We start from the raw sequence: 14,325 nt of genomic DNA, 5'->3' as shown, positions 1-14,325 counted from the left end.
AAACTACCTTGGGTTGGGAAGTAAATGGGCTCAGCCAAGAAACCGATAGCTGTTGTAGTAGAAAGGGAATGCAGCCAGCCATTGCTGTCAATCGGATCTCTGTTGAGAGCATTGAACACTTGTTAGTGCAGCAATACAATACAGAATTTGCAGAACACTGCAGTGAAGACAAACCTGAGATGTCACAGGAGGACCAGGAGGCCAGTTCATGAGGTTTGTTGAAAAGTCAACACAATTAGTAGATGGGCGCTACTGCATTGGCTTACCAATGAAACATGAAACTGTGAAAATGCCAAATAATTATGGTGTTGCAGAACAATGTGCTAACAGTTTGGAAAAGAAGGCTGAGTATGAACCAAGACTTGCATTAGGATTACAAAATCTTCATGAAGGATATCATAGCGAGAGGTTATGCAGTCCGAGTTCCAAAAGAGCAACTAAGCAGAGATGATGGCAGAGTGTGGTATCCTAAAAAGCATAAGAGTCATGTAGTCTTTGATTGCAATGCAGCGTATCAAGGTACCTCACTGAACAAGCAGCTGCTGCAGGGACCTGATCTCACAAATTCTCTGTTAGGAGTTTGAATTAGGTTCAAACAAGAACCAGTGGCTCTTATGGCAGACATAGAGTCTATGTTTTATCGAGTAAGGATTCCAGACAAAGACACTGATCTGCTACGTTTCTTATGGTGGCCAGAGGGTGACTTGAGACAACCCCTTGTGGAATACAGAATGGTTGTGCATCTGTTTGGGGCCACATCTTCCCCAAGCTGTGCAACCTATGCATTTAGGAGAAAGGTGGAAGATGCCAGACATAAAGTATCTCTGGAATTAGTGGACACAGTGTTGCGGAACTTTTACGTTGATGATTATTTGAACTCTGTGTCAACAGAGACTCATGCTATAATCTTGGCAGAACAGCTCAGAAATTTATGTTCTAGTGGTGGGTTTCGCTTGACCAAGTGAATTAGTAACAGCAGAGCAGTCTTGTCTTCCATTCCCATAGAACACAGAGCTAAAGAAGTCAAAGACTTAGATTTGAGTCACAATATTTTACCTATGGAAAGAGCTCTAGGAGTCCAGTGGTCAACTGAAACTGACATGTTCACATTTAAAGTGCAGATACAAGTAAAACACGCTCATGTCGGTTTCTTCTGTACAACATTAGAAGGATTCGACCATTCCTCAAAATACTCAAGTGCTTGTTCAGTCTCTGGTTATTTTGAGACTGGACTACTGCAACTCTTTACTGGCAGGTCTTCCTCTGAATGCCATTCGTCCACTGCAAATGATCCAAAATGCAGCTGCACGGCTTGTTTTCAACCTGCCTAAGTTCTCCCACACCACCCCACTGCTGCGTTCCCTCCACTGACTTCCGGTAGCTGCACGCATCAGATTCAAAGCACTGATGCTTGCCTACATAGCCAAGAATGGACCAGCACCATCTTACCTCAAAGATCTTATTACTCCTCGCACTGCACCTTGCTCCCTCCGATCCACTAGCACTGTCCGACTGGTCCCACCGTCTCTCAGGGTAAAAGGTAGGTATTCATCTAGACTCTTCTCTGTTCTGGCACTGAGGTGGTGGAATGAACTTCCCCTAGATGTCCGTAGAGCAGAGTCTCGGACTGTCTTCATACAACGTCTTAAGACCTACCTTTTCCTGAAGCACTTAAACTAGCTTTTATCTTTCCCTGTTCATGTATTGTTATATGTTTAATAAAAAAAAAAAACATCCAATTTTAGGCTAATGATATCCTAAGTCTGTAACCTATTGAACCAGTGTTAATGTATTCAATGATAGAGACTTAAAGCACTTTTGTATGTCGCTCTGCCAAAGAGCGTCTACCAAATGCCAGAAATGTAAATGTATAACAGACATTATGTAAATAGGAATATATTGAAGTATATTGTTACAATTGTTAGTACTGCATTTGTATTTTTTTATGACCTTTAACAATGTTTACACTGTTATATGTGCTTTATTATGTCCTTGTTAACTGATGAGGTGACTAAGACATCATATCCGGGGACTAAGACGTCTTATCTGGGTCAGTGGTGTAGCAAGCAAGAGACAGAGCAATACAGTTTTGTACAGTGGTCGTTCCATATTATGTTGTTATTAGGGCTGTCAAAATTAACGTGTTAATAATGCGTTAATGCAAATTCATTTTAACGGCACTAATTTTATTAACGCGCAATTAATGCAGCGCACATTTTCTGTTTGACCCTTGGCCTTGCCCGTAGTTTAGGAAATGGGAGATGCAGCAGCAAACTGAAATTGAGAAAGAAAAACATCTTTATATATAAAACGATGCCTGATGGTTCAGTCAACAAGACAAAAGTTTGCATTTATTGTCGGTGTGAATTAAGTTCTCACCACAGCAGGTCGAATTTAAAATATCACTTGATGGCGAAGCATACAGCTGATGCAGAGAGCTCTCCTGCCCCTCTCCAAAGGCAGACAATACTAGAGTGTTTTCAGCGGAGACGCAACGTGAACCTGTGTTATGTTCTTTTCTTCATGTGTTTGTCATGAACAAGTTATTTGACAAACATGTCTATGTTCTTTATGCTCTATATTTAAGGCGGTTTCAGTAATAAATGTACACCTTGCGTGTTTAGAAGAAGTGATCTGAAAATGTTAACAGGCTTGTGTAAGTAAATAGCTCAGTGCAAAGAAAGAAGTAATTGTTTTCTATGTTCTTTTTTTCATATGTTTAATAGACATGAACAAGTTCTTTGAAAAATATCTATGACCTTTGAAACATGTCTAGTCTTCATGCTCTATGTTGAGTATGGTTTCACTAATAATAAACAACATACGTTTCAGTATTTGTCCATACCCATGTTGATTAGAGTATTAAAAAACTAAAAAAGTATTAATTTAAGGTACATTTAGAATGGCTAGAAATGTGCAATTAAGTGGCGATTAATCACGAGTTAACTCATGACAATCATGTGATTAATCGCGATTTCAGGAGTAAAGTCACCCAACAGCAATGAGAAAGACTGATCAAGTTCATGCCAAGACATATGGAATTCATGTGATTGAAAATAAGGGTTATTTCACCAAATATTGATTTTTGTAATTCAAAATTTTGCAAGTTAAAACATTAGTGTTGTGTTGTTCAAAAATGAATGAGTTGGTTTTCTTTGCATTATTTGAGGACTAGAAACACTGAATCCTTTTTGTTATTTTGACCGATTGTAATTTTCTGCAAATAAATGCTGTTTATTTGTAATTTAGGAGAAATGTTGTGAGTAGTTTATAGAATTAAACAAAAATGTTCATTGCACTTTAACGCATACCTATAAATAGTAAAACCTGCTAAACTGATCATTTTGTAGTGGTCTCTTAATTTTTTCCAGAGCTGTATTTAGTCACACGTTTGATTTACTACAGTAGTATTTTTCTCTTTTTTTCTCCTTGTGAAACACAACTCCATCTGGTTGTTTGCACCATTTCACTGTTAAGTTCTCTGCCATCAAACAATCCTTCAGTTTCTGGTTGATCTGAAGAACAGAATAAACTTTTTATTTTATTTTGTTATTAAATAAGGCAAGAGGCCTCCTGGTGGTCCAGCAGCAGGATCCTGCGCTCTCATTGCCGCGGCCTGGGTTCGATTCCCGGGCGGGGCGCCACCCCAGCCACTGAAGAGTTGACTCTCAGTGCCAGTCCCAAGCCTAAGGCAAGAATATTCTAATCCTCTACAGTCAGTCAGAATCTAATTGCTATATATTTTTTTATGTGTCAGAGTTTGATGAATACTGGGAAATGTCCAATATAAGCCTTGTAAAAAATGAGCTCCACCTGCTCCAAGATGGCTGCCTTCACTGCAGGATCATTCACATCCTCTTTGAACTGGACTTTCACTTTTACAATTTGTTGTTATCCTGTGATTACTAAATGCAGAAATGCAAACAATAACACAAAGTTAAATTATCATTCTGAATTCAGTTTAATTTTTCTATATACAGACTGAATAAAACATTAACTCACCTGAGTAACAGAAGAAAGGCATTGTGTCTGAACACTGTGCATCAGCAGCCTGACCATTATTTAAATAACCACAGTTTTCATTCGACAGGGCATTATCAGGTTTTCCAGTCATCCGGCTGATGGTAGAGAAATTGGTTTTGTCTGTTCACTTCCAGGAGTCTCTGAACAGACAAGTGAAGCTAGAGATCAGTCCCTTTATAAATGAGTCTTCAGTTGCATCTCTCACGATGGCCAAGTCTGTGTGATGCAGTCTATAGTAAGCCTGAGCTTCATGCCATGTCATAGGATTAGAAAGGTAAATGAATCTCTGATTGCCAGTTTTACTCTCTGAGGATAAAAAATGAAAAATGAATACATAAGTATTCATTCTGGATAAAATAGTACTTAGGAGGGACAGATTTGACAAGGGGGACCACTTGTGGATGAGAGTTTTAAAGATTTTATTATTGTTAAGACAATTATTTATCAATGTTTTATCAAGGGTAAGAGCCTTTCTCAAGGGCCCAAAATTGGCAGCTTGACAGTGCTGGGGGTGGAACCTCTGAGCATCTACTCCATAACTCAGAGCCTTAACATGTGAGCCACATATTGATGATATTAAAATTAAGCACACAGATATGCAGTGTCCATACACTACCACTGAACCTCACTTAGAGTTTAGTGTGAGTTAATACTGAACATGAATGCATTGATAAAACACTGCACACATAGATTTCTGTTATTTTATACCTGGCCAACTGTTTGTGCATGTGTGCTTGTATTTATTATTTTTTGCTGTTATATTAAGCTCCACTCTTCTGGTAAGGCTTTTCACTTGATGTTGGAATGTGGCTGATAGAATTTGTGTAAATTCAGCTACAACAGCATTAGTGAGGTCAGGGGTTCTGTGTAGGACACATTGTATGCTTGCCTAAAACCCTAAGAATACCTGATATGCTCCCAGTATACACCTAACCAGTGCTGCTGAAGTCCCTAAGTCCTAGCTAATTTCACATGCCTAGATAAATTTACATGCCTTAAGATGAAGTCTATTATTATCTATCAATTTTCTCACAGGGTGCTTCACTGAGGGGAGCAAAGTTCTTAGACATGTGAAAAAGAGAGGAGTGGTGCTCTCGTGGAGGAGCCTTACCATTACTACACTGTATAATGTACTCACTGTGCATGAAGTGGAATATTTATAATCTGTCTTTTTATATGTGTCTTTCTTCTGGATATTTTCTTGAATCTCAAATAAGTTTAAATCCCACATTAGGTGTTTTGTTCCCCAGCATATTATTGCCCATTTTTTAAATTCAATTAAAATACACTCCTGAACAAAATCTTAAGGCTGAGGGAAACACACAATACAACAATTACATCCCTGCACACCATGGCGGTCTTGCAGGCTGACTTGCTGAAAGAGCTCGACTGTGGCGAGGGATTTAACCCTAAAGCAGTCTCTGAGCTCCATCGAGCCACAGATCTCGCGGTCTGTGCCATGAAGCAGATGGCCACGCCATAGGCCGTTCTATGGCTGCGTTAGTTGCCACAGACAGGTACCTGTGGCTTAACTTAACAGGGATTAAGGATCGAGATAACTCCTTTCTCCTAGATGCCCCCACTTTGCCTCAGGTCCTGTTCAGCTACGCAGTGAGCACAATCGTCGACCGGCACCAGGAGGTGAAGCCCCTTCATCAGATCATTGGAGTCTCTCACCCCTCTATCAAGGACATTTACACTACATGTTGCATCCGCAAAGCAAACAGCATTGTGGATGACCCCACACACCCCTCACACACACTCTTCGCCCTCCTGCCATCTGGAAAGAGGTACGGAAGCCATCAGGCTTCTCAACACCCAGGACTGAACTGTACAAAAACTCTCTTTCTCTCTCTCACACTCACACACACACACACCCAGGACTGAACTGTACAAAAACTCTCTTTCTCTCTCTCACACTCACACACACACACACCCAGGACTGAACTGTACAAAAACTCTCTTTCTCTCTCTCACACTCACACACACACACACCCAGGACTGAACTGTACAAAAACTCTCTTTCTCTCTCTCACACTCACACACACACACACCCAGGACTGAACTGTACATAACATATATATGTTCCAATCACATCATTTCATTTTATTTCATTTCATTTCATTGCACATGTTCTTTTTCCTGCGCTAAGTGTCCTGTTTTTTCTGTTGCTTTCTTGTACTTATTGTTTCTGCACTTTGCTCTGTTTGCACCTAGTGGCACACTTTGAACTTTATGTGGCTAAGACAAACTTATGTCAGGGCTCTGTGTTGTTTTTTGTGTTTGAACTTTATTTTGTATGTTTATGTAGAACCAGGGACCTGGAGAAACGTTGTTTCATTTCACTATGTACTATGTCAGCTACATGTGGTTGAAATGACAATAAAAGCTTCTTGAATCTTGATCTTGAGCAACCTGCTGTGGGTTGAGCAAGGCAGGTAGCAGATGTAGTCTCTGATGAGCCTCTCAGAGCATCTACTGACAATAGGGTCCAGAGCAACAGGACGCCAGTCATTTAAGCAGTCTACCACTGATTTCTTTGGTAAATGTGTGTGGATATCACAGCTTTCAGTGAGTGAATGTGTTCCACTCTAAGCTGGACTTGTGCATGGGACTGTCTGTGCTCTAACTGTTAATTCATAACAACCTGTTTTCAAAATTTTAGTTTTCAATGAATTACTGCCTCTGGCTTCAAGTTCAGCTGAAGCCGTTATTCTGATTTGCTCAGCTGTATGTCACTCGTTTATCTTGTGTTGATTGGTTGAAGTGTTGAGAGTGGAGGAGGCATGCAGACTCAGTCACATTGGCTTTAGTTTAGTTAGTTCATTGTCTAAATGTCAGAAAACAGAGAAAACAATGGTGGAAATTGTTTAAAAACAAATAGAAATAGTTCATCAGGCATGATGGTCAATTAGAGAAATTAAAGCAGGACTCATAAGCTGAGTAAGAGTTATCACTATAGCTTAATCATGTATCTGACCAATGTGTTTATATTGGCTTCCTTCAGTGGTGATCTTGCACCATTATTATTTGCATTTGTGCATCACTTTGTGTTCTCCATTTTCATGGGATTTGTACTTTGTGAAGCATCTGATAAATCACGAGTCAATCAAGAACAAACAAATCAACAGCAAACAAATTCTTTGGTTATCCAAAGAGGGACCATAGTGAAAGATGAATCACCTGCAGCATGATCATTTTGGCCAGCACCTCACTGAGTGTGCCTCCTTCACTCAATAGCTCATATACGTCCATGCAGGGGATTGGTCTTTCCAGGACTAACAGGAGGTTATTGTCCATTTCAAACCAATCCACAAGCTGCAGAACGTACTGGCAGTGAGGTGGCTTTGACAGCATTTGCATTAAAGCCACCTCTAGATGGAGCTGCATTCGTTTTGCATAGTTTTGGTCTTTAAAGAAATTGTAAACAGGACTTTATTGCTACTATCACAGCAGTCATGTAAGGTTACTTACAACTGTGATGTACAGCTCCGAGCCATCCTTACGGATGTGTTTAATGGCGAGCTACAAACAAAACAAAAACAAAACATAAACAAACAGGAACAAGCCTTAAGCATTAAATCTAGTAATAGCTCTGTTCAGTGTTATTGTAACGGCGTATGCGGAGTCAGAACACCAGAGGGCACCGTCACCCGAGTATCGATAAGTTGGTACTCATTTCCAGTCTTGCTCGGTTATTTAAACAGCTCCCTATCTAGTGTTCTCTGTGAAGTATCGTTTACCCATTTGGAGTACGTACTGAGCCTTGTCTGATTATTTCTAGATTGTCTTAGTGTATGACCTGTGCCTGTTCTTGTGATTACGATTCCTGGTTTTGCGGTTTTGGTTTGTTTTTCCGAGTGTGTTTGATTTCCCGGCTTTTGACCCTGTTGGCTATTCCATATCGTTTCCGATTTTGCCTGCTGTTTTAGATTTAATAAAGATCTGCAATATGGATTCTACTTCATTCGCGTCCGGCGTATCCTTACAGTTATCTTATTACGACCGATAATAGAACTAAAACCTAGACACATTTTATTTATACCATTTATAGGTTAGCTCTGTACCTTATGACAGTTGGTAGTGTAATGTCTCTAACTAGATAATCAACTTGTGCGTTGTAACTGAATAAACTATCAGTAAATTTTATAGGGATAATGTAATTGCATTTTCTAATGTGTAATCTGTCCCAGCATTTCCTTATTCCTGTGTCAGGAAATAAAAATGTGACATCACACGAGCTGGAGACAGAACCTGGGTGTCTAAAACCACTAAACACCTGGTGTATATATAGGGAGGCTTATCAAGGGAAACAGGTGAGGGCAGAAGGTGCGAACAGAACAGTGAAATAGGTGGGACAAATAACAACGAGATCACGTGACACAGAAATCATAAACACAAGCTTAAAACTAGTCCCGGGATTAATACAGTTCTATCTAATCTTATCTTATCTGATCTGATCTTATCTTATGAAAAACAAAAAAAGTATTTCAATAATCCTCTTTTTAAAAAAACAATGAGGACTTGAATCCTGTGAAGTAAACCTACAAAAAAGGGATGCCCTACAATGAAATTACAACCTTATTATAGATTTAAATCACCAGAGAAAGTTTTTGGAGCACATGCAAAAATCTGGACAATGCTCATGTCATTAACCTCATTAATGCTCTACAGTTCATGTACTGTGTTGACCAGTGCAATCTGCAGGATTTGCACAGGCATTTACCTTCTGTCCATCTTTTCCCATGAACACCTTCGTACACTTATTTAATAGTAACCTATTAAATAAAAGAACAACTATAAGGACCTCCATTTTAAGACATCCACTCTGTTATACAACATAGACAGTCATGAAGGATCGTGAAAATTGTAGCTGTGTTTGTGTTATATCAATGAATATAAAAAGTATTAGAACAGTTGAGCAAGTGACCAAAACGTAGCATGTATGACAAGGTCCAAAGATCAACTCTTGAGGAACTCCACATACTAACTTAGAAGACACACATAAGGGACACAATTACTGATGCAGGGCAGTACCAGTTCAGTGGAGCTGAGTATTGACAACATTAATGAGAAATCAGAATGCTGGCCATCCCACCTTTGTATTCTACAGCTGTGCCATGCTAAGGAGAAGGTTAAATGATTTTGTAATGTTATTTAAGAATTGTTGTTCTGTAACATCCGGGCTGCCCGCACTCCATGGGGTTCAAACCCAGATCTCTGTGGACACAGCGTGTTGAAAAGTACTGAAAAGTACAACCACTTATTAATATTTATCCTCGACAAGACCAGCGTCTGATAAAAAAGGAGGACTTATAGAAAAGGAAAGTGATTGATGAGTTCCATTCTAAGAACAACTGCTTGCAGATGACAGCAACAAAGACAGTAAGAAATATATTCTCCTAAGTGAAAGTGAAATTATCTCAAGCATCTCTTTTATACTTTTAAGTATGTAGGTTGCAAATTACAATCAAATGTCTATATTCAATTAAATGAATAAATAAATAAATGAATAAATAAATAAATACCCTGTGCTTGGTGGGTTTCCTCCGGATGCTCCGGTTTCCTCCCACAGTCCAAAGACATGCTTCTAGGCTGACTGGAGTCTCTAAAATTGCATAAATTAAAATCACTTGCTACCACACTTACAACATATTGTTATTCAGGCAGTCAAGGTTCAATTCTAGCTTAGGCTCTTTGCTGCAAATCATAAATATAAATAGTTTAGAATCTCACCATATTGCTGGGGGTCACAGTGGGCAGCAAGTTGTTTCCTCCAAGTCTATAACCGCTAATATGAGTTTAAATGCATACCTGAAATGTTGCAACATTTACTGTTTTTGATGACACGATGGCTTATACAATAGTAATGTGTTCAAAAAAACTAAAAGTGTGTAGATTGTCAAGAGCACCAAATTCCTTGGTGTTCACCTGGCGGAGGACCTCACCTGGTCACTCAACACCAGCTCCATCACCAGAAAAACCCTGCGAAGGCTGAGGAAGACTCATCTTCCACCTCCCATCCTGACCACCTTCTACAGAGGGACCATCAAGAGCATCCTGAGCAGCTGCATCACTGCCTGGTTTGGGAACTGCACTGTCTCGGATCGCAAGACCCTTCAGCGGATAGTGAGGACAGCTGAAAAGATCACTGGAATCTCTCTCCCCTCTATCACAGACATTTACTCCACACGCTGCATCTGCAAAGCTAACAGCATTGTGGATGATCCCACACACCCCTCACACACACTCTTCACCCTTCTGCCATCCAGAAAGAGGTACCGGAGCATTCGGACCTGCACAACCGTTAAACTGTTAAACAGTTTCTTCTCTCAGGCAATCAGGTATCTCAACAGATCTCTATGTTTAGCTCTATGTTTGTCTGCGTCACTGTACTTTGTCTGTGTTATGTGTAGCACCTCTGGTCTAGGAGGAACATTGCTTCACTGCACTGTGTACTGTATCAGCTATATATGGTTGAAGTGACAATAAAGCTTCTTGACTTTCATAATCAGAGAGGTTTGAGATGAGTGGTAGGACTCTCTGTCCACTGTTCACTGTTGTCTGTTCACTGACAATTGCTACTTGTTTTTCATATTTTCAACTTTTGTTGAAAAAAATTGTTGTTCACAATTTTGTAGTCTGTAATCAGCATAAACTGCTCTGAGGCATAGCAGAAGGTTCCTGCAAAGAAGATACTGGTAGAAAATAAATAACATCACACCAGTCAGTACCATCCAATAATCTAGCTATGGAGGTCACAGTCCAGTGACTTCTGTGCCGGTTAATAGAGAGCGTTACGTCAGGAAGGGCATCCGGCGTAAAAAATTGCCAAATGTAATAATGCGAATCGCCAGTACTCTGAATTTCCTATTGGATTGGTCAAGGCCCGGGTTAACAACGACTGCCATCGGCACCGTTGACCTACAGGGCACCAGTAGAAATTGGGCTACTGTTGGTTGAGGAAGTAGAGGAGGGAGGAGAGTGTGTAGACAAAGAGAGAAGAGGAAAGGTGAGAGTGTAGGACTGAGCATAGGAACTCTGAATGTTGGAACTATGACAGGGAAGGGTAGAGAGCTAGCTGATATGATGGAGAGAAGGAAGGTGGATATACTGTGTGTACAGGAGACCAGGTGGAAGGGTAGCAAGGCTTATAGTAGAGGAGCAGGATTCAAACTGTTATTATGGTGTGGATAGTAAGAGAAATGTGGTAGGTGTGGTCCTGAAGGAGGAGTTTGTGAGGAATGTTCTGGAGGTGAAGAGAGTGTCAGACAGGGTGAGGAGTCTGAAGTTAGAGGTTGAAGGGGTGATGTTGAATGTTGTTAGTAGTTATGCCCCACAGGTAGGTTGTGAGTCAGAGGAGAAAGAGAGATTCTGGAGTGAATTAGATGAGGTGATAGAGAATATTCCCATGGGTGAGAGAGTGGTGATAGGAGCAGATTTTAATGTACATGTTGGTGAGGGGAACACAGGTGATGAGGAGGTGATGGGCAAGTTTGGAGTTAAGGAAAGGAACCTAGAAGGACAGATGGTAGTGGACTTTGCTAAGAGGATAGACATGGCTGTGGTTAACACTTATTTTCAGAAGAGGGAGGAGAGCACACAAGAGTGGAGGTAGGAGCACACAGGTAGACTACATCCTATGTAGAAGAGGCAATCTGAAAGAGATTAGTGACTGTAAAGTGGTAGTGGGAGAGAGTGTAGCCAGACAGCATAGGATGGTGGTGTGTAGGATGGCTTTGATGGTCTGTAAGAAGAGGTCAGAGATAGAGATAGAGAAGAAAACCAAGTGGTGGAAGCTGAAAAAGGAGGAATGTTGTGAGGAATTTAGACAGAAGTTTAGGCAGGCTCTGGGTGGTCAGGTAGTGCTGCCAGATGACTGGGAAACTACAGCAGAAGTGATCAGGGAGACAGGAAGAAAGGTGCTGGGTGTGTCATTGGATGGAGGAAAGAAGATAAGGAGACTTGGTGGTGGAATGAGGAAGTTCAGGATAGTATTCAGAGGAAGAGGTTAGCCAAGAAGAAGTGGGGCATGGACAGGACTGAAGAGAATAGACAGGAATACAAGGAGTTACAGCGCAGAGTGAAGAGGGAGGTGTCTAAGGCCAAGCAGAAAGCATATGATGAGTTGTACACTAGGCTAGACACTAGAGACGGAGAGAAGGACTTGTACAGGTTAGCTAGGCAGAGGGATCGAGATGGGAAGGATGTGCAGCAAGTTAGAGTTATTAAGGATAGAGATGGAAAGGTGCTCACAAGTGAGGAGAGTGTACAGAGGAGATGGAAGGAGTACTTTGAAGAGCTGATGAATGAGGAAAATGAGAGGGGAAAAAGAGTAGAAGAGGTGAACTCTGTGGAACAGAAAGTAGATAAGATTAGAAAGGATGAAGTCAGGAAGACTTTGAAGAGGATGAAAAGTGGAAAGGCAGTTGGTCCTGACGACATCCCGGTGGACGTCTGAAAGTGTCTAGGACAGGCAGCCAAAACTGTTAAACTGTCAATCAAATGCAGGAAAAATTCATCTTTTTTGAGAAAATAAAATATGCAGTACATTTCATCAGAGAACCAATCACTTTCCCTGTGGAAAAAAATCAAGGACTTGGCTGTAATTTTCTGTTTGCCCCGCCGCGCACTAGAAGATGAACTGATGGATGTTCACGCAAGAGGACACAGCCATACCGTGCAGCAGTCATCCTCAGTTGCAGAAATGTGCCGAAACACCTCTGGATAAAACCTCAGATCATTAAGTTCAAAAGTGCTTTCCATATTTGGATCAACATACATTTGCGAACGCACATTGAACTTGGCCATAGTGTGGCCCACTGAAAAAAAAGGTTGAGAACCACTGGTCCAGAGTAATGGAGCGTGTGGGAAAGAGGAAAAGAAGCGAGTGCAGGCAGGTTGGAATGGGTGGAGAAAGGTGTCGGGAGTTCTGTGTGATAGAAAAATATCAGCGAGAATCAAGGGGAAGGTGTACAAGACAGTGGTGAGACCGGCCATGCTGTATGGTTTAGAGGCAGTGTCACTGAAGAAGAGACAGGAGTCAGAGCTGGAGGTAGCAGAGCTGAAGATGTTAAGGTTCTCTTTGAGAGTGACAAGGTTGGACAGGATTAGGAACAAGTACATCAGAGAGACAGCTCATGTTGGACATTTGTGGGAAAAAGTTATGGAGACCAGATTAAGATGGTTTGGACATGTTCAGAGGAGGGAGTGTAAGTATATTGGTAGTAGAATGTTGGACATGGAGCTGCCAGGCAGGAGGCAAAGAGGAGGGCCAAAAAGAAGGTCCAGTGGTACCTTGGTGTTCAACCTTAATTCATTCCAAGTCTGGTGGAATACCGATTTGGTTGAAAACCGAATTATGTTCCCCATAGGAAATAACGAATTTATCTGTTTCAACTCGATGGTTGATCTCACAACTTTCCTCTTTGCAACATTGATGCCTGATTTACCCTTTTTCAGAGACATGGCTACAGAAATTATACCACAAAAGATAGTGTGAGGTTATAACACAAGCACTCACAGATGATGCTTTCAGAACAGATGACCCGCGTAAACTGCTTTATCTCCATTGTCTACGCCAGGGTACGTCGCATGTAAAGCGTGTGCGGCATGGCCATCGCTAGGCCATTTTTGGGGGGGCTAACACTAAACATTTCTAACATTTCTACTCAGCCCCCCTAATAATTCTGAGATTCTCCATAAACTGTACTCAAATTCGTGATGGCCTCAGTCCCCTTTAAATTTCATATGAAAACGGCGGCAGACTTCGGCTCCTCCACGTCCTTCAGCGCGTTCTTCAACCTGCAGACTGCGGCATCACAGAGCGAGGATCAGAGGACAAGTGTGTGTCTGTGTGTGTGTGTGTGTGGAATGCTGCAATAAGTTTACCACCCTACCCTGTTAGTCAAATGTTTATTTTATTTAATTTTTTTATTTTTTACTATTATACCCTCTTTGGGGGCTGAGCCCCACTTTAATAAAAATCCTAGAATCGCCCCTGCTTGAAGATGATAAATAAGGGTATCACTGAAGTTAAATTATTTGAAGACAAACCTCCATACACAAGAGGTGAACTAAGGGCCCCATTCAGAGACAGTGTCTTCCTGAAAAAAACAATAAAATCTAATGACATTCTGAAATTCAGGCTCTGCATTTTACAACTCAGTACATGCTTTCATAGGAATCAATAGACCTTTGAAGAAAAAAAAAAAAGAATTGCTAATAAGCCCTGTGAAGCAGGAAGATCAGATATGCAGTTTGAAGAGAGATGGAAACAAAGTTTATTAGGCATAAACATCT

Source organism: Hemibagrus wyckioides, linkage group LG06, assembly GCF_019097595.1.
Source record: "Hemibagrus wyckioides isolate EC202008001 linkage group LG06, SWU_Hwy_1.0, whole genome shotgun sequence".
Taxonomy (NCBI): domain Eukaryota; kingdom Metazoa; phylum Chordata; class Actinopteri; order Siluriformes; family Bagridae; genus Hemibagrus; species Hemibagrus wyckioides.
Note: the sequence above shows the minus strand (reverse complement) of the source record.